Source organism: Pinus tabuliformis, chromosome J (assembly GCF_031772625.1).
Source record: "Pinus tabuliformis cultivar Carrire ecotype Pingquan chromosome J, CPIR1, whole genome shotgun sequence".
Lineage (NCBI taxonomy): Eukaryota > Viridiplantae > Streptophyta > Pinopsida > Pinales > Pinaceae > Pinus > Pinus tabuliformis.
The window spans coordinates 1,259,862,085-1,259,881,056 of record NC_142295.1 but is presented as its reverse complement, the minus strand read 5'-3'; positions in this window follow the sequence as shown (position 1 = coordinate 1,259,881,056).

Sequence of the window (18,972 nt, the reverse complement as noted above, 5' to 3'; positions counted from 1 at the left end):
AAATTAGGAATAAAATTGTAATTCCACATCACAAGACAACTTGTATGAGTTAACTAAGTTAATTTGACTTAGTTGGCTCAGTTAATTTGAGTTGAGGTTCTAACTTGAGTCATGTAGAGTGTCCCTTGTTGAGTTTATTTTGAGCTGTAATTAATTAATTTAGTTTAACTAAGTTAAAGTCAGTTAAACTAGTTCCAACTAATGGAGATACTTGTAGGAAATCAGATAGTGGTGTGTTGCTTCATGTGCTAGCCCAGCTAAATGATGATTCACTCATAAATAACTCATGCATGTCAAATATCAGAGTTACCCAGTTGATATTGGAGTTCAAGGGCAGTGTAATATCAATTGTATAATCATCTGAATTGTACAGGTGGTGCATGAAGTCAGAGGAAGGCCTATGAGGATTGCGCAATTCATATTGAGGAATTTACCTAATTAATAGGGAGATAATTTCCAAGGAAACAATGCAAGAAAATAAGGACTTCGGAAAGTGAGAAATTGGTTAAGTATTGGCCTATGCTCGTCTAGGAAGGTGTGAGACAGATAGAGATAGTGCAGAGGTTGCTCACGCTTGAGAAAAGTATTGTAATCTTCTCATATTTTCTAACTAATGAAATATACAGATAGCATGGTCTTTTATCTGTGGCTTTCCCCAGGGAATTATTGTGTAATTTGTTGATTGAATTCTTTCTCTTGTATGCTTCGTGATTTCGTGATCTTTTAATTGTTTCTGGTGATGAGTAAAGTAGATTCAAGTCAATTGTTTTAGTAAATTACAATTAATAGCTTGAATCTATAAGGAATTTTTTCATGGTATCAGAGCATAAATCACTCTAGAAGAGGAGAATACGAGTTGGCAATTTGCAAGTGAAATTGAATTTGCAGTATCATTATTTAGAGCTAGTAGGATGTCGTTTTACAGATTGAGACTCGAATATGCCCTTGAGGGTAGTTCGAACTATATTTCTTGGAAGGATAGGATGGAGAAAATGTTGGAAGAAACCATGACGAAGTAATTCATAGACACTGATATTCCTAAGCCTCCAACAACAGATGCTCAAGATTTGGTAGAGTGGAAGAAATGTGTTGCAAAGGTGAGAAGGATGATACTAGAATGAGTTCGAGATCTTATTGTCTCGAACCTCCACGGGAATGGTACACCATATGCAATGTGGCAAGCCTTGTTCAACGTGTTTCAGAACAGTAGTGACCATAGGAAGTTAGCACTGAAGGACAAGCTTCGAAAGATCAATATGGAGAAGGGAGAAACAATACCACAATACTTGAGAAAGTTCACCAAAATGTTGGGATTAGCTTGGGAGTGTCAGTATTATAGTTTCTAAAGATGATATCATCATCCTAGCATTTCTAGGCCTTCCCAGGAGCTGGAACAACTACCAGGATTTGGTAAATGTAAGGGAGAATCTACCAAAATGGGATCATTTGTGGTCCAAATTGGTGCAAGAAGAGATAATGAGAAGCACTAGAGATGGAACCTCATCCAAGCATGATGATGAGGAGAAATGTGCCTTCGAATAAAAGGCAAAGAAATGGAAAGGAAATAAATTCCTATCCAAAGGATATTCCTCTCAGGGTGGAAAGAAGAAGGACTTGTCGAATATTAAATGTTTTCACTATCATGAGTTTGGACACTATGCATGAAGTGTCTTCACAAGAAGTCTGGCAAGAAGCCATCAGGAGGAGCGGCAGGTGAAGCCCTTGCTTCACAATTTGGGTTGAATTTTACCCTCATTACTTGCATGGCGACATTGGTGATGGGTAGTGTGTGATATCTAGATAGTGGAGTCTCATTCCATATGACGAGAAAAAAAATTCTTCAGTGACTTGAAAGAGAAGGACCTTCAGATGCACATTGAAACAAGAGATGATAGAAGGTATAATGTGACTGACATCGGTACTGTTACTTTCCAGAGGGAGTCTGGTTCTCCTCTCACATTAAAATATGTCATGTATGTTCTGGGTTTGAAGAAGAATTTGGTTTTGATTGCTATGTTGGAGGATTGTGGCTACGATGTGATATTTATCAAAGTAAAGGATTTCCTTCATCACATATCCTTAGGAAAAGTGAAGTGGATCAGGGTTTGGGTGAAGAACCTGTAAAAATTGGATGTAGAATTCTATGCTGCTTTGAGCACAAATGGAGAGAAGGTGCAGTGCCGATACATTGGTAAATGGTGGCATATAAGATTGGGCCATTTGCAACATGGAGCCTTGAAGACCATGTAAAAAATTTCTACAGGACTTCCCAAGGGTACACTAGGGTAGATAGATACATGAAAAGGGTGTACATTGGGGAAGTACACCAAAGGATGTTGTTTTATGGATTGAGACTCGAATATTCCCTTGAGGGTAGTTCGAATTATAGTACTTGGAAGGACATGATGGAGGCAGTGTTGGAAGTAAATAGGATGAAGGAATTCATAGCCACTAATATTCATAAGCCTCCAACAATAGATGCTCAATATATGGCAGAGTAGAAGAAATGTGTTGCAAAGGTGAGAAGGATGATAATAGAAGGAGTTCAAGATCATATTGTCTTGAACCTCCATGGGAAGGGTAAACCATATGAAATGTGGAAAGCCTTGGTCAACTTCTTTCAGAACAATAGCGACCATAGGAAGTTGGCACTGAAGGACAAGTTTCAGAAGATCAAGATGGAGAAGGGTGACACAATACCACAATACCTGAGCAGGTTCACCCAATGTCAGGATGAGTTTGGGAGTGTCGATATTATAGTTTTTGAAGATTACCTCGTTATTATAGCACTTCTAGGCCTTCCCAAGAGTTAGCATAACTACCAGGATTTGGTAAATGGAAGGGAGCATGTACAAAAATGGAGCATTTGTGGTCCAACTTGGTGCAAGAAGAGATAAGGCAAAGCACCAGAGATGGAGCCTCATCCAAGCGTGATGATGAGGAGAAATGTCCCTTAGCTGAAAAGGCAAAGAAAGGGAAAGGAAATAAATTCCAATCCAAAGGAGATTCTAATCAGGGCAGTAAGAAGAATGACTTGCCATAGATTAAATGTTTTCACTATCATGAGCTAGGACACTATGCCATTAAGTGTCGACACAAAAAATCTGACAAGATTCCCTTAGGAGGAGTGGTAGGTGAATCTCTTACTTCACAATTCAAGTTGGATTTCACCATCATTGCTTACATGGTGACATCAGTGATAGGTAAATTGTGGTATCTGGATAGTGGAGCCTCATTCCATATGAATGGAAAAAGGAATTCTTCAGTGGCTTGGAGGAGAAGGGCCTTCAGATGCACATCGAAATCGGAGATGATGGAAGGTATAACGCGAGTGAAATCGGTATTGTTAATTTTCAGAGGGATTCTGGTTTTTCTCTCACATTAAAAGATGTCATGTATGTTACAATTTTTAAGAATAATTTGGTTTCAGTTGCTATTTTGGAGGATCATGGCTATGATGTGATATTTAGAAAAGTAAAGGCTTTCCTTCATCACATAGCCTTGGGACAAATGAAGCGGATCAGAGTTCTAGTGAAGAACCTTTGCAAAGTGGATGTAGAAGACTATTCTTCTTTGATCACAAAAGGAGAGAAGGTGCAGAGTCGAGACATCGGTGAATGGTGGCATAGAAGATTGGTCCATTTGCACCACAGAGCCTTGAAGATCATGCAGAAAATTTCTATAGGACTTCCTAAGGGTACACTAGAGTAGATAGATACATGTAAAGGGTGTACATTAGGGAAGTACAGAAAAGACACCTTTCATTATAAGGATAGTCGAGCGCAAGAAATCCTTTAAAGAGTTCACTCAGATGCATGTGGACCGTTCTTGATAGCCTCCACGACCTAGCATGGGTATTATGTAATATTTGTATATGATTTCTCATGTAAGTGATGTATTTTTTTCATGTAGAAGAAAGATCAGAATTTCTCTAAATTTTATGAATTTAAAGCACTTTTGAGAAAGACATTGGTAGGAAAGTGAAGGCTCTCAGGAGCAATAACAATGGAGAATATGTGTCGAATGAATTTAAGAACTTTTGTGCATTAGAAGGCATTCAATGGGAGTTAATAGCACCGCATAACCCATAGAAGAAATGGGTGGCTAAAAGGAAGGAAAAAAAGTATTATGAGTGTTAGATGGGCAATGTTACATGATCAGGGCCTATCGTTGCACTTATGGTTTGAAGCATGAAACATAATTGTATATGTGCAGAATAAGAGTCCCTATCGGATTCTGAGGGTGCGTACACCAGAAGAAGTTTTTTAAGGTGAGAAAAGAGATGTGGCACACTTCAAAATATTTGGTTCATCAGTGTACTATCATGTTACCATAGATGCAAGGAAAATGCTAGAGCCAATAACTGAGTTGGGCATATTTGTGGGGTACACTAATACACCTCACAACTATTAGGCATAACTTCCATCTCATAGGATGAAAGTGGTTTGTAGAGATATGAAGTTCGATGAAGAAAAGGAGATGAGATGTTCCCTTGAGAGGGAGCTTCAATTGCACACAGATGAGGAAATTTTAGCTCCAAAGAAAGAATCTTAGGATGATGTGGAGTAGCCACATGCAAAGGATCAAAGAGTGGAAGCAACCACTCATGCAAAGACTTCCAGATATGGAAGGAAGCGCACCAGAGAAGTTGACAGATTGATGCATGATGCTAGAGAGAATATGGGAGCACCCAGATTATAGCGCAAGCAGAGGAGGTCACTGTTATGTAACTAGTTCACAAAATAGAAGAAAAGATAGAACAACCACTTCAAAGACAGCCTCTTCGAGGGGGCAACCTCCTTTACATTACACACGAACAATTCTTGGATGATACAACTGACAAGACCTTCTTTCTTTATATAGGAGTCTAAGGGGTCATAATATAGTCAAGGCCGACATAACAATAATAATGTAAGGGCACAACAATAATAATAGTGGGCTTCTATGGGGCATAATAATAACAATATGGGGACAACATGGGAACAACAATAACAATAATGAGCTACAATGAGAATAATAATAAGGGAATACAATAGTATTATAGGGAGCTAACACAGCCCTTTCCTTTAGAAAAATGTTGTGCTCAATGTTTGAGTAATTCTAGATGCTCTTGTATAAAATTCACATCCTCCCACGTGGAATGTTCAGTGGGTAAGTTCTTCCACTTGATGAGATATTATAAAATTGATCGATTTCGTAGCTGTTGAGTTCTTACTTTTGTAACTGCTTCAGGTTCCAATATGATTTTTCCTTCCTCATCAAGTTCTGTCAATATTTTTTGAACTGGGAGCTTGTCACCTATAACCTTTGTTAAGCATGAAACATGGAAAACTAGGTGCACTTGGGCAGCGGTATGAAGCTCCAATTTGTATGCCATAGTACCAATATTTTTCAACACCTTGTACAGACCAAAATACTTTGGTGAAAATTTATTATCCTTATTAGCTTGCTTGAGGGACATTTGTTTGTATGGTTCTAGCCGTAGAAATACCCAGTCACCTACATCAAAACTTATTTCGTTGCGATGTTGATCTGCGTGTTGTTTCATTCTATTTTGTGCAAAAGTGAGGTTATCCTTTAAGAGTTGGAGAACTTGTTGTTGATGCTCAATCTGATCTTCAACTGCTTGAACCTGTTGAAGCCTCGAAAATCGGGTCGACAATAAGGGGGATACCCACCTGGTTTGGACCTTGGTTAGTAGCTCCTTTTCCGTTTGGTATAGTGGGTCCGGCTAGGGATATGGGACCAGTTTCCCATTTATGTGTGTGTGTGTGAAGAATTGATATTTCCTTTCTAAAAGTTCCTAAGTGAAATGCTCTAATTCTAACTCTAATCTAATAACATGCAAATTGCATTCTAATAAGCAGAAATATCTAAGTCTACACTAACTCAAGGTGTAATCCTTCTGTTATGCGATCTAAAATGATTTCAAATAACAATTGGTAATAAATATCATTCAACTCTTATGAGAAAAGAATTCAATAGAGATGAACCACTTCGTATAAAAAGTTAGACGACACAGTTGTGAAAGGCATATCGCATAATAAGTTACTCATACATTAAGCATAAATAAATAGCTATCACCATACAAAAGTGCCAAATGATAACTCAAGCATTCACACATCAGTATATAAACAACTGAACATGAATATCACTTTTAACACAAAGGAAGAAATAGTTAAGAGATAGAAGTACCATTTATAACTAGTTCTACTCATGAGCTTCAAGCGATAATGATTTATCTATTCTTAATCCAACATCCACTAAGAGTATAGAAATGCAACATCAGTAACAGATATTAAATACAGATATCAATAAATCCTGTTCCATTCATTCATCAAAACCTCCTCAGAGGGTACAAAAGTGCATGTTCTAGGGATAAGTTTTTGACAAATTTCAGGACCCTTCTCTAAATGCATGAGAAGGGTTTAAATACTACTAACTAAATCTAAAAATAACTTATTACAAAAATGTAGGATGCGGTTTAAATGACCGTCCTCATTTTAGGCAAAAATAAAACAAAATTAAAACTAAAATTGAATCTAAAATTAAAACTACTAACTATTTCTGTATCTGATCCTTGAAATCGCACGCGTTCAACATTTGTTTGAGAAGAGTCGGCTAGCCAACTTCTGATTTTAGCTATGCTGTGAAAACAGAATTGGCAAGAGCTGGCGCCATCTTCTCGGTAGAATTGATGATACACTTGAGAGTCATGCACTGGCTGTGTGGTTTTACCAAGTATGCCCAGTAAGAATCCCAATTCAACTTGGTTAACCTTTGGATTGATTCTGCCTTTTCTTGAGCCTTCTATCTCCAGCCTGTTTGTAGTTGCTGTACTTTCGGTAGATACCCTGGAGTGGTTTCTGAGATCAGATTTTCTCTATGCAAATTTTCATTTATACAGTCAATAACGTTGTTTGCTGCCGTGGCTGCTTCTTCTGTTGCTTGCTCTGCTTTCCTGAGTTGTGCATCCCATTTATTAAAGAGAATTTCTTTGTGATTGTCGTTTATTATTGGTGCGCCTGCTCTTTTTCCCTCCTCTGTTTCTTGCCAAGCCAAATATTCAGTAACTCGTTTATCAATTAAATCATAATCATGTCGTAAATCCACGACTTGATTAGTGATTTTATCACTTATTTCGCAATACGAGTTCCACTGTGATATTCTTTGGCTCAATGCTTCCTGTTGCTGTAGTAGTTGATCATTTAAGGAAATGGATTCTGTAATGAATTCTGTGAGTTTAGGATCATCCTTGTGCAGCTCTTGCATATCCTGTAACTGTTTTTCTCTCTCAACCAAACTATTTTGGTAGCCTATCTGCATTCGTTGGAAGTCCTGCTGTAGCCTTTCAAGCTGTTTCTGTGCTTCGTTGTTGGCGTTGGCTTGTTGCAGCTGTTGCTGCAAAACCTGTATCTGGTCTTCCTTTTCTTTTAGCAGTTGCTATACCTCAGATGCTTTATCAATAGTCACCGAGGCATATGCTCCTGCGATTTGCGATAATTTGGTGAGATTCTCAGTGGGATCGGTAGTAGGATCTTGCCTAATTTGGTGAGATTCTCAGTGGGATCGGTAGTAGGATCTTGCCATAGGACGTCTAATTGCTCTGCATCATGAGAGAGAACATTTTCCAATTTCCTTTTCTTCCTTTGTTTTCTCACTACTGCCTTGCGTTGTGGACTACAAAATATATCAAGAGGAGGAATCTCTTCTATCTTAAGTATAAGTTCAGAGGATGGGGTAATAGGAATATGTTCTATATCTGAGACATTGATAATTGTTGTTGCGACTATATCTTTTGTTGTCTGTACATTGATCACAGGTGTCTTTGTGCTTTGTCCTTCAAGATTTATCAAATCATTGAAGGTCTCCCATTCTTTATCTAGCTCGGTTCTGACTAACAGTGGCTGAACGATGAGAGGGGGAGGTAAAAGCCTGTTGCTGTGGAAGTTCTTTTGACTGTGCAGTATCCTTTACTGACCCTTCGCTTTTATCATGGCCACTTTCAGATCTTTTAGAATGTTCAGATGTTTCTTTCCTGGACTTAGATTTAGATCTGTCTGTGTCTGAACTTCTACTGAGACTGATACTTGGAGTTGGTTCCCTTACGGGTTCCAAGTGTATTTTTTCCAAGGGGACACTAACTAACCTCCTTTCCCTGTATATCTTGAACTGTTGAAATTCTTCTGGAGAGAATCGCATTTGGGCCGAATGCAGAATTTCTTCAAGTGTGCTTTTCTGTTGGAATATGTCATAAAAAAGATCATCTTCTCCAGAAAACACTTTTATTTTGACTGCGACAGTGAAATTCTTAGCAATATCATGAGGGTCGAACGATCTTCCTGTAAACTTAAATAATTGTAGACACGTTATGTTGTTTACTTCCTTGAATGCATGGCCTACATCAAATAGTGAAAAGGCCCCACATGCTACAGGAAATTGTGGCCAAATAGCCTTCTTTTTGTCTTTCAAATCTTTAGTCAAACCTCCTTCTTCGCAAGTTTGATAAGCGATTTCTCGTGCCATGAGTTTATCAGGGACATACAAAGGTAAGATGTGAGGGGAAGCGGCACTTCCGAATACCCTGACATATGTAAACAGTTCTTCTCTGAACCATCTTGCGACAGGGAGTATGTCTACCTCTGCTTCAGGAGAACATCTTGGATCATCTTTATCATACAACATTTTGTATAGGGGCAACATGATTCCATGAAAAATCTTGTAGAAGAATGGAGTGAACTTAGAATCCCACAATTATTTGTGATAAACATGAATGGGTAAGGGGTCTTGAGTCGCCCACTTCCAACCCATCAAAGGAAACTTGGAAACATAACATATTGCATCCATTACATACGCAGATAAGTAGAAAGGGGGATAAATTCTCTGAGAAATAGTTCTTTTAGACCGGTAACTTACAATAGCCGTGACTAAGTTATCAGAAAATATTTTAGCCCAATCCATAATAGTAGCATTAGTGGCAGCATCCAATAATGGTAGCCATTCAGATGAAAATTTGTTAATGTTTGGCTTTCCAAAAAGTCTACAGAGCATGGCAGCAGTAAAGCAATATGGGGAGGTGAGAGAACCAGTACTATACATACCATGCTTGTCTCTTTTTAGTGGTTTGTCTCTCCTTGACCAATCTTTGATGGATTCTGCCAGGTCTTCATTCTCTTTGGCAAATTTCTCCATGAACTGTTTATTATAAGTCGCCTATGGCTCTGGTAAATGATACATGAGCCTCAAATCTTGTGACGCTAATGAGCCAATGAGTCCTTGACCCTGAGTCTTAAACTATCTATTTTTGATATCAGCACTGTCCAGTATCCATTTAACCATGTCCGTGTATGGAAGAATTTTGGGCCTCGCCACTATTTGGTGTAAGAATGAACAAGCCAGCTCTGTAATGGATGCATCAAAAGAACCATGTGAGCCTGCAGTAGCCTCAACCTCCATCACTCCGGGATTCTCTTCCTCGAGTAGATTATACATGCCTTCCCAAGTAGCAATACTAGCGTCTCTGTTACAGGTAGTGTCTGTATACAAGGGCGCCATTTCTTTCTCTTCAGAGCTCGGGGCTTTGCCTTTCTTTCCCATAATATCCTGCATACTGCTTTGTATCGCTCTCTGTTCTTCATTCCTGCAGTTTACAAATGAGATGAGAATAATAATAAGGAAAAGGTGACGGGAAAGATTTAAATGCCGAAGACATATAAAATACACCACCTTACGTGAAATGAATTTTCGATAAGCACAAAACCCTATTTCATTAATGATCGACAACTAACTCATTAATTAGCATTAAAGTGCATAACCAGGTCTCGGTTTATGGAAAATTATTTTTTGAACGACGAGCCCAAAAGATCTGCGATGAAGCAATTTTGTGATTTGCTTCGCAATATCGTAGATCGCAACATCGCAGAATCGCAACATCGCAAGGTTGCTAGCTCGCTGTATTGCATTATCGCTTTATCGCTTTGCCGCTCTATCACAATATCCCAATATCGCAGTTGCATGACATATGACAATTTTTGTTAATCTTTTTTCTGCGAAATGCGATTTGCGATATGCACCATCGCATATCGGCAGTTTAAAGTTTTTCAATGTAAGCGGTCTTTGATACATGCGATGCGATATATGTTTGTAGTCCCGTATCGCGATCTCGCAATCTTAGAATTCGGCTTGTAAGGAGGTATCCAGTTATCCTTTTGTGATGCGATATTTCCTAAGGAATAATTCTACTTTATCATAAAACTTAGGATTTTTTGATTTTTCAAGGATATTCTCATAAGTTTATGATGGTAAGTTTTATTGGAAAAGGAAATTCAAGCACTGATTGATTTTTTAATTTTTTGACTAAGGGTCCCTACTTATTTAGTATTAGGGATAACACTAAATAAGAAGGGGGGTTGTTACTGGCCACAATAGAACCTTAGAATTTTTTTATTAAATATGATGTGATGGACAGTGGATGATATCCATAAAGTGCCATAAATGGGGTCATTTTTGCTATAGTATGGAAGGAATTGTTATATCACCATTCAGCAAGAGGCAACCATTTGACCCATTGTGTCTGTTTATTAAATACAAAGAAATGGAGATATCCTTCCAAACAGTTGTTTGCTATCTCATTTTTCCCATCAGATTGAGGATGATAAGATGAGCTATGAGCTAACTAAGTACCCAGACAAGAAAAGAATTATGTCCAAAAATTTCCAGTGAAACAATAATCTTTGGGTTTCCATGTAGCTTTTGAATTGTTTCCATAAATGCAGTAGCAACTGTAATGGCTTTAAAGGGATGAGATAATGAACAAAAGTGTGCATACTTGGTAAGTCTATCAAGTACCACCATGATAACACTCTTTCCTTTGGACTTGGGTAAACCTACGATAAAATCCATTGAAACCTCCTCCCAGCATTGACTTGGAATGGATAAAGGTTGTAATAGACCTGGGGCATTAATTGTTTCAACTTTATTTTGTTGGCAAACCAAACATTCCACCACAAACTTTTGAATATTAGATTTAAGGCCATCCCAAAAAATTTCCTTCTTAACCCTGTGGTAAGTTTTTAAAATCCGGAGTGCCCTCCTAAGCGAGAGGTGTGAAATTTCGTAACAATATTTTGTTTGAGTTGGGAATTCTTACAGAGGTATAAGTGATATTTGTACCATAACGAATCATTTTTCCATCTAAATTTATCAGATGTACTGGGGTCTTGTTCTAACTTTTTAATGAGTTCCCACACTTCTTCTTCATTCTTCCATTCATCCCTTGCTTTGTTTATCCAATCTAGTTGGATAATATAAATGGCACAAAGCAATGCTTCCACATCCTCATCCTTTCTTGAGAGTGCATCTGCAACAATATTTTTCCTCCCTTTTTTGTTGATGATTTCAAATTCATAACCCAACATCTTTGTGACCCATTTTTGCTGCTCTTTTGAAGATAATATTTTTTCTAAAAAATATTTAGGACTATAATGATTTGTTTTTACCTTGAAGTGTCTTCCCATTAGGTAAGGTCGCCATTTATTAAGTGCATGTAGTATTGCCAACATTTCCTTCTCATAAATAGCTTTATGTAAATACTTTCCTTTGATTGGACAACTTTAAAAACAAATCGATATTTATTCTTGCATTAAAAAAACACCAATTCCATTTCTTGAGGCATCACATTCCACAATAAAGGTTTTTATGATGTTTGGTGTAGCTAAGACCGATGGTTGGCACATTGTCTCTTTAATATGTTCAAAGAATTTCGTTGCTTATGGAGTCCAAGAAAATGTATCTTTCTTTAGTAATGTTGTTAGAGGTGCTACTATTCTCCCATAATCCTTAAAAAACTTGCGATAATACCCTATCAACCCGAGAAATCCTCACAGATGCTTTATGGATGTGGAGATTTTTCGTTCCCTAATGGCTTTAATTTTGCTACGGTCTACCTTAACACCTTCATGAGATACAATATGACCCAAATATTCCACCTCTTGTACTCCAAAGAAACATTTGGAGGATTTTGTATATAACTGTTTCTGCTCCAATAGTTTGAGCACTCCATCAACATGTTGAGCATGATCCTTCCAATACTTGTTGTAGATTAGTATATCATCAAAAAATACTAACAAAAGTTTTCTAAGGAAGGGTTTGAAAATGGAATTCATCAAACCCTAAAATGTAGAAGGTGAATTGGTAAAGCCAAAAGGCATGACCAAAAATTCATAATGACCCTCATGAGTTCTAAATGTTGTTCTAGGAATGTCTTCAGTCTTCATTCCGATTTGATGATATCCTCAATGAAGGTCCAACCTAGTGAAGTAAATTTCTCCATGCAATTCATTCAATAATTCATCAATGACAGTAATGGGAAATTTATTTTTAATAGTGAGCTTGTTGAGATCCCTATAATCCGAACACATGTGCCATGATCCACCCTTCTTGTGCACCAATACTACTAGAGCAGAGAAAGAACTTTGACTAGGTTCAATTATATGAGCCTCTAGCATTTCTACAACCATACATTCAATATCACTCTTTTGGGCATAGGGATATATGTAAGGCCTAATGTTTGGAGGAATACTTCCATGAATCAAATGAATAGCATGATCATGATCACGAATAGGTGGGAGGCCTTTGGGATTCTCAAAGACCTTGGAATGATTTTCCAATACTTTTTGGAGATCTAGAGAAATAGACGATTTTGACATGGGAACCTCTAGTGAATATAATTGTGCAATTACACCACGTTGTTATTTCTTTGGAAGATTTGTCATGATGTTAGAGATGATTATCTTTCCTAGTTTCCCCGCAATACGCCTTAATTAAAATTCCTTTCCTTCTATTTTTTTTTTCAAGAAAAGTTCTTGAAAAGTAAAATTTATTGTACCCGAATATTGTAGCCATTGGACACCTAGAACAACATCAACACCACCCATTGGAATGGAAAGAATTGTACTATTAAACACATATTCTACCATGGATAGCTTGATATTATGACATTTTCCAGATAAATTTATGGTTCTTCCATTTGCAGCCATCACTTGACACTCTGGTGTTGGAAATAGGAAGCAATTCAATCCTTCGCTATCTTACAATGAATAAAATTATGAGTATTGTCCAAATCAATCAACACTATTACTTTTTTATTCTTGATATGTCCTTCTATCTTGACAGTTTTAGGAGTGTTTATTTCAGCTAATGCATTACAGGATATGGTCAAATTCATTTCTTCTTTCTCTAGGCTTTGTTCCTGGTGTGTATCCTCTTCTTTTGATGTTTCTTATTTTTTTCTTCTTCCTCTTCACAATCAATGTAAAATAATTTCTTCTCATAACACTTATGACCTTTAGTGTATTTTCTATCACAAATGTAACAAAGCCCTTTTGCTCTTTTTTCTTCCAATTGTTGTGGTGTCAACCTTGTAGGTTGTGGAAGGATAGTGGAAACAACACTTCCATATTTATAGTTGTGATTGGTAGGCTTCCCTGTTTCCATAATTTTTCTTTCAAGTTTCCTTGCCAACCTGAATGCCTTCTCGAATGAATTAGGTTCCTAAAGGCGAACCTCATGTTTGATGTTATCCTTTAATGTGCCTATGAATAAATCAATCCTATGTTCCTCTGGAATATATTTTACCCTTATATTCAATTTTTGGAAGTCCTTAATGTGATACACCATTGGACCTTTTTGTTTGAGATTTATCAATTGGCTAGAAAAGGTGATTCTTTTTGTATCCTCATAATGTGCTATCATTTCTTCCGTAAAAATTGCCCAAGTGACAATTTGTTTACAAGAGAAAAACCATCGATACCATACAAACTGTTTGGGTTCCAAATATAAAGTTTCAAGGCATACCTTTTGTGTGTTTTCCACATTATGGAGATCGAAATATTGCTCCATCTATAATATCCATGTTACGGGATCCTTGCCATCAAACTTCCTCATATCGATCTTTGGAACAAGGTGGGTCTTCAATCCAATGTTAGAGTCTATGAAATCATGACTAAAATTTGTTTTGTTCTCATCATGAGTTTCCTCTTCTACCTTTTCTCTATTAGGAAGCATTTATTGTAGCAACTTTTGCAAACCTCCTTTCAAACCTTCCATGTCTTTCTTCAAATCTTCAATTTTTACTTCTAAACCATCCATCTTAGCTTCCACGCCATCCATCTTAGCTTCCATGTCATTCATCTTAGGTTCCACACAATTCTTTAAACCATGAATCTTAGATTCTATGCATTTCTTTAAACCATATTAGCTTCTGTTACTTTTTGTGAGAGTGAAATTTGTTGCACTTGGTCTCGTAATTTTGATATATCATGTTGCATTTCTTCCTCTTCTTCATGATTCATGCTAGAGACTTTAGGTTGCTTACTATGTGTTTCCATTTTCTTTCTTCAAGGTATCGATTAATGATAATTATGCTTCACTATTTCCTTTGAATTCCTTCAAACTAATTTTTCAAACCAAACTTAAGAAAAATTTTGAAAAGACTACACACATTTTTTTGGCTTTGTAGGAGCTCAATATTGAATCTATTGTATCTCTGTAATTTTGGATCTCCAAGGTCTAAAATTTCATCCTGTGGTAGCCCTCTCAGTCCTCGTTCCAACCATACAAGTATGATCAAGATTGGATTCTCCAAGAAAGAGTTATTCCAAATATCCCACGATGACTAGATTATAGACAGGTTCAGTAGAGAAAACTTGTATGAAGCACCACGTGTCACTATTTCGACCTTAGGACCTAAAAATGATACAACAAAAACTACAGTCTGTCCTATGTCTGTAACTTTTTACAAAATTTAAATCTAATTCTCAGAGCGAAAGTTATGACTATTTTCCCCAAGTCACATGTTTGAGATATAATTCAGGAGCCTACACAAAGCCTAACTTCCTTGGATCATATCTTCGAAAATATAGCAATAAAATATTTTCAATTTGTACCCGAGGTTCATCCAGATTTTAGCTCCAATGTGTTTTAATTTTAGCTTCTGAAACATCATAGAAAAAACGTTATAACAAAAAGGCCACGATGAACTATTTGAAGTAGCGAAATCCTAGAATCCAAAGCTATGATACCAATTGTTATGTAACCAGCTCACAAAATAGAAGAAAATATACAATAACGACTTCAAAATCAGCCTCTTTGAGGGGGAAACCTCCTTTACATTACACAAATTAACAATTTTTGGATGATACAACTGACAAGACCTCCTTTCTATATATAGGATTCTAAGGAGTCACAATATAGTCAAGACCTACATAACAATAATAATGTAACGAGTACAACAATAATAATAGTGGGATTCTATGGGGAACAATAATAACAATATGGGGATAAAATGGGCACAAAAATAACAATAAGGGGCTATAATGACAATAATAATAAGGGAATACACTAGTTTTATAGGGACCTAACAGTCACTAGATCGATACACTGGCTACATGGCTTTGATGAGCAAGAGTGTAGAGATTGAGCCATCATCCTTTGAGGAAGTAGTGTAACAACTCGTATGGGTTAATCCTATGGTAGAGGAGTATGAATCCATTATCAGAAACATTGTTTGGGAAGTGGTCCCAAGACCAGCAGACAAGTCAGATGTGAGTTCCAGAAGGATTTACATGGTAAATCAAGCATCAAATGGGAGTGTCAAGAAGCAAAAGGCCAGATTTGTGGCTAGAGGGTTCTCTCAAGTGGTGGGAATTAATTATGAAGAGACCTTTTCTCCAGTAGTAAGGTACTCTTCAATTAGATCTATTCTAGCATTTTCAACATAGTGGGGATGGAAGATACATCAGATGGATGTGAATACAACATTCCTCAATGGAGTGATTCAGGAAGAGGTGTACATTGAATATCCTGAAGGATTTAATACCTTCAATAGAGAGTCACATGTGCATAGACAAAGGAACAATTGTATGGATTGAAGTAAGCACCCTGTGCTTGGTACAATAGGATCGACAACGATTTCACTAGGTTGGGCTTCACAAAAAGTGAAGCAGACACAAACCTTTACCATATTGTGGTTGAAGGTAAATTATTGATTATAGAATTATATGTCAATGATTTAATTCTAACATGTGATGAGAAGCCGATAAAATCTTGCAAAGGGAATCTTGCAAGAGAATTCGAGATGAAGGACTTGGAGCTCATGCATTATTTCCTTGGTATGGAAGTATAGAAAGGATATGAGGAATTGTTTCTCTCTCAAGGAAAGTATTCCAATGATATACTAAACAAGTTCCACATGAAGAGCAGAAAACCCATGGAGACTCCTCTAACAGGAAATTGGAGGAAGGAAGATGTTACTTCAGGTGAAGTAGTGGAGGCTGTTATTTACAAGAAGCTTGTGGATTCACTTATGTATTTGGTGAAAACACGACCAAACATATGTTTTGCAGTTAACTAGCTTAGTCAAGAAATGGTTAAGCCAACCAAACTATATTGAAAGGCAGCTAAACATGTGTTGAGATACCTAAGAGGCACCACTTAGTTTGGTCTTTGGTACATAAAGATAGAGAGAGTGAAGTTGCAAGGCTTCACAGATGCAGATGGGGCAGCGAGTCCATTTGATAGGAAGATAAAATCAGAGGGAATCTTCAATATTGGGCCATTAGCAGTTTCTTGGTACAACAGGAAGAAGAGATCGATTGCACTCAGTTTGACAAGAAGAAGATTACATGGTTGCTAGTCAAGCAGCTTGTGATGCTATCTCGATGAGGAAGATACTTGTTGGGTTATCTGGTTAGCAAAAAAATCCTACAGTGATTTACTGTGACAATTGAGTTGTATCAAACTCTCTAAGAATCTAGTTTTTCATGATTGGTCCAAGCATATCGACATTGAGTATCACCATCTACGATATTGTGTGCATAGGAGAATCATGTTGATGGAGTACACTCCTACAGAGGAACAAGATGCAGACATCTTGACTAAGGCACTATCAAGAGGCAAGTTTGAGTTCCATAGAGGTAGGATTTGGGTATTTGATAATCCCTTTCTTGTTAAGAGGGAGTGTTGAAAAATTCAAAAGTAAAATCCTAATTTAATTCCATCCTTGAATTAAATTACTAATAAAATTGTAATTCCACATCACAATATAACTTGTACGAGTTAACTAAGTTAATTTTACTTAGTTGGCTCAGTTAATTCGAGATGAGGGTATAAATTGAGTCATGTATAGTGAATCCTACATTATAGCAGTTTTGGTTGAGTTTATTTTGAGTTGTAATTAATTACTTATGTTTAATTGAGTTAAAGTCAGTTAAACTAGTTCAGATTGATGGAGGAAATAGTAGGAAGTCAGACAGTGGGGTGTTGCTTCATGTGTTCAACTAGTTAATTGATGATTCACTCATAAATAACTCATAAATGTAAGATCTAAGAGTTAGCGAGTTGAGATTGGAGTTCAAGGGCAGTGCAATATCAATTTTATAATCATCTGAATTGTACAGGTGGTGGATGCAGTAAGAGGAAGGCCTATGAGGCTTGCAAAATTCATATTGAGGAATTTTCCTAATTAATAGGGGGATAATTCGAAAGGAAACAATGCAAGGAAATAGGGACTTGGGCAAGCAAGAAATTGGTTAAGTATTGGCCTAGGCTTATCTAGGAAGTTGTGATACAAATAGAGATAGTGCAAAGGTTTCTCAGGATTGAGTAAAACATTGTAATATTCTCATATTTTCTGACTAATGCAATATACAGATAGAAGGGGTTTTTGCTATGGATTTCCTAAGGAAATAATTGTGTAATGTGTTGATTGAATTCTTTCTCTTGTATGCTTCGTGATTTTGTGATCATTTAATTGTTTCCACTGATGAGTAGAGTAGATTCAAGACTATTTTTTTAGCAAATTACAATTAGTAGTTTGAATCTATAAGGAATTTATACACTGATAAAACTAGTTAGTGGTAGCTTCCTTTCAATGGTAGCTTATAAATTGGGGGTTGATGCTCCTTTTAGTGGTAGCTGATAAATTAGGGTTTCGTAGCTTCCTTCAAGTGGTAGCCTGAGAAATATGCAAGTATAATTTTGCAACATATTGATGTAATACAAGTTGTAGCTTATAAATTATGTCATAACTTTGGTGTTTTTCCCAGTTATATTTTGGTTAGATTTATGAATTGTTACACTTGTCCTTATTGGTTCAAGAATTGTTTGATTTGAGAAAAAAAATTAAATTGGTAATAGTTGTATAATTTGGCCATAATACTTATTCATCCCCCACCTTAATATTGTCCTAGTTTCTAACACATTTTCAGCTGCACATTACCAACCCATTCTTGTTTTCATTATAGAAGGATCAATCAATGATTTCACACGACACAACTAAACATCATGATAGCATGAAGATTTTTCCACCTATCAAGTTCAAGTGATTACATCATCCCATGATTCTATGTGACAAGTCTTGAATACACCATTATTCTCAACTGAAAGTGCACTTATATCATAACATATGCTATCCTGTTTCATAGAGTTTTAAGAACTATTTTACTTTATTCAATTTGTAAATTAGAGGAAGTTGAAGAGTTGTAATTAACCTACTTATAGCTCAATAGTCATAAATGGAAGTTACTAAACTATGCCAATAAAATTGTAAATTCTCAGTTTGAGGGGCCTTTGTAGATAAGAGTTAGGAAGATGATACTTTTGTACTTGCTATGGTAGTATTTATAAGCATGAGAAGTTATTTTTGGAATTGTAAGGTTACATGCATCTTGTACTTGCTTTTAGACTACTCAAGAACGATTCATGTATGTATGTATGTACTTTGTGGGATATATGCTACTAGGTTATGGACTATTTTGTAAGTTTGATGGTATCGATTGCATGCTTATTGTTTCAATTGTGTAGTTTTATTAATGATTACTTGTTAGATCTAGATTCTAACTATTCTTAAATTTGTCTACAAAGATAAACCCTATCATTTTCTAGATTGAAACTAATTATTTCCTTACTTGTGAA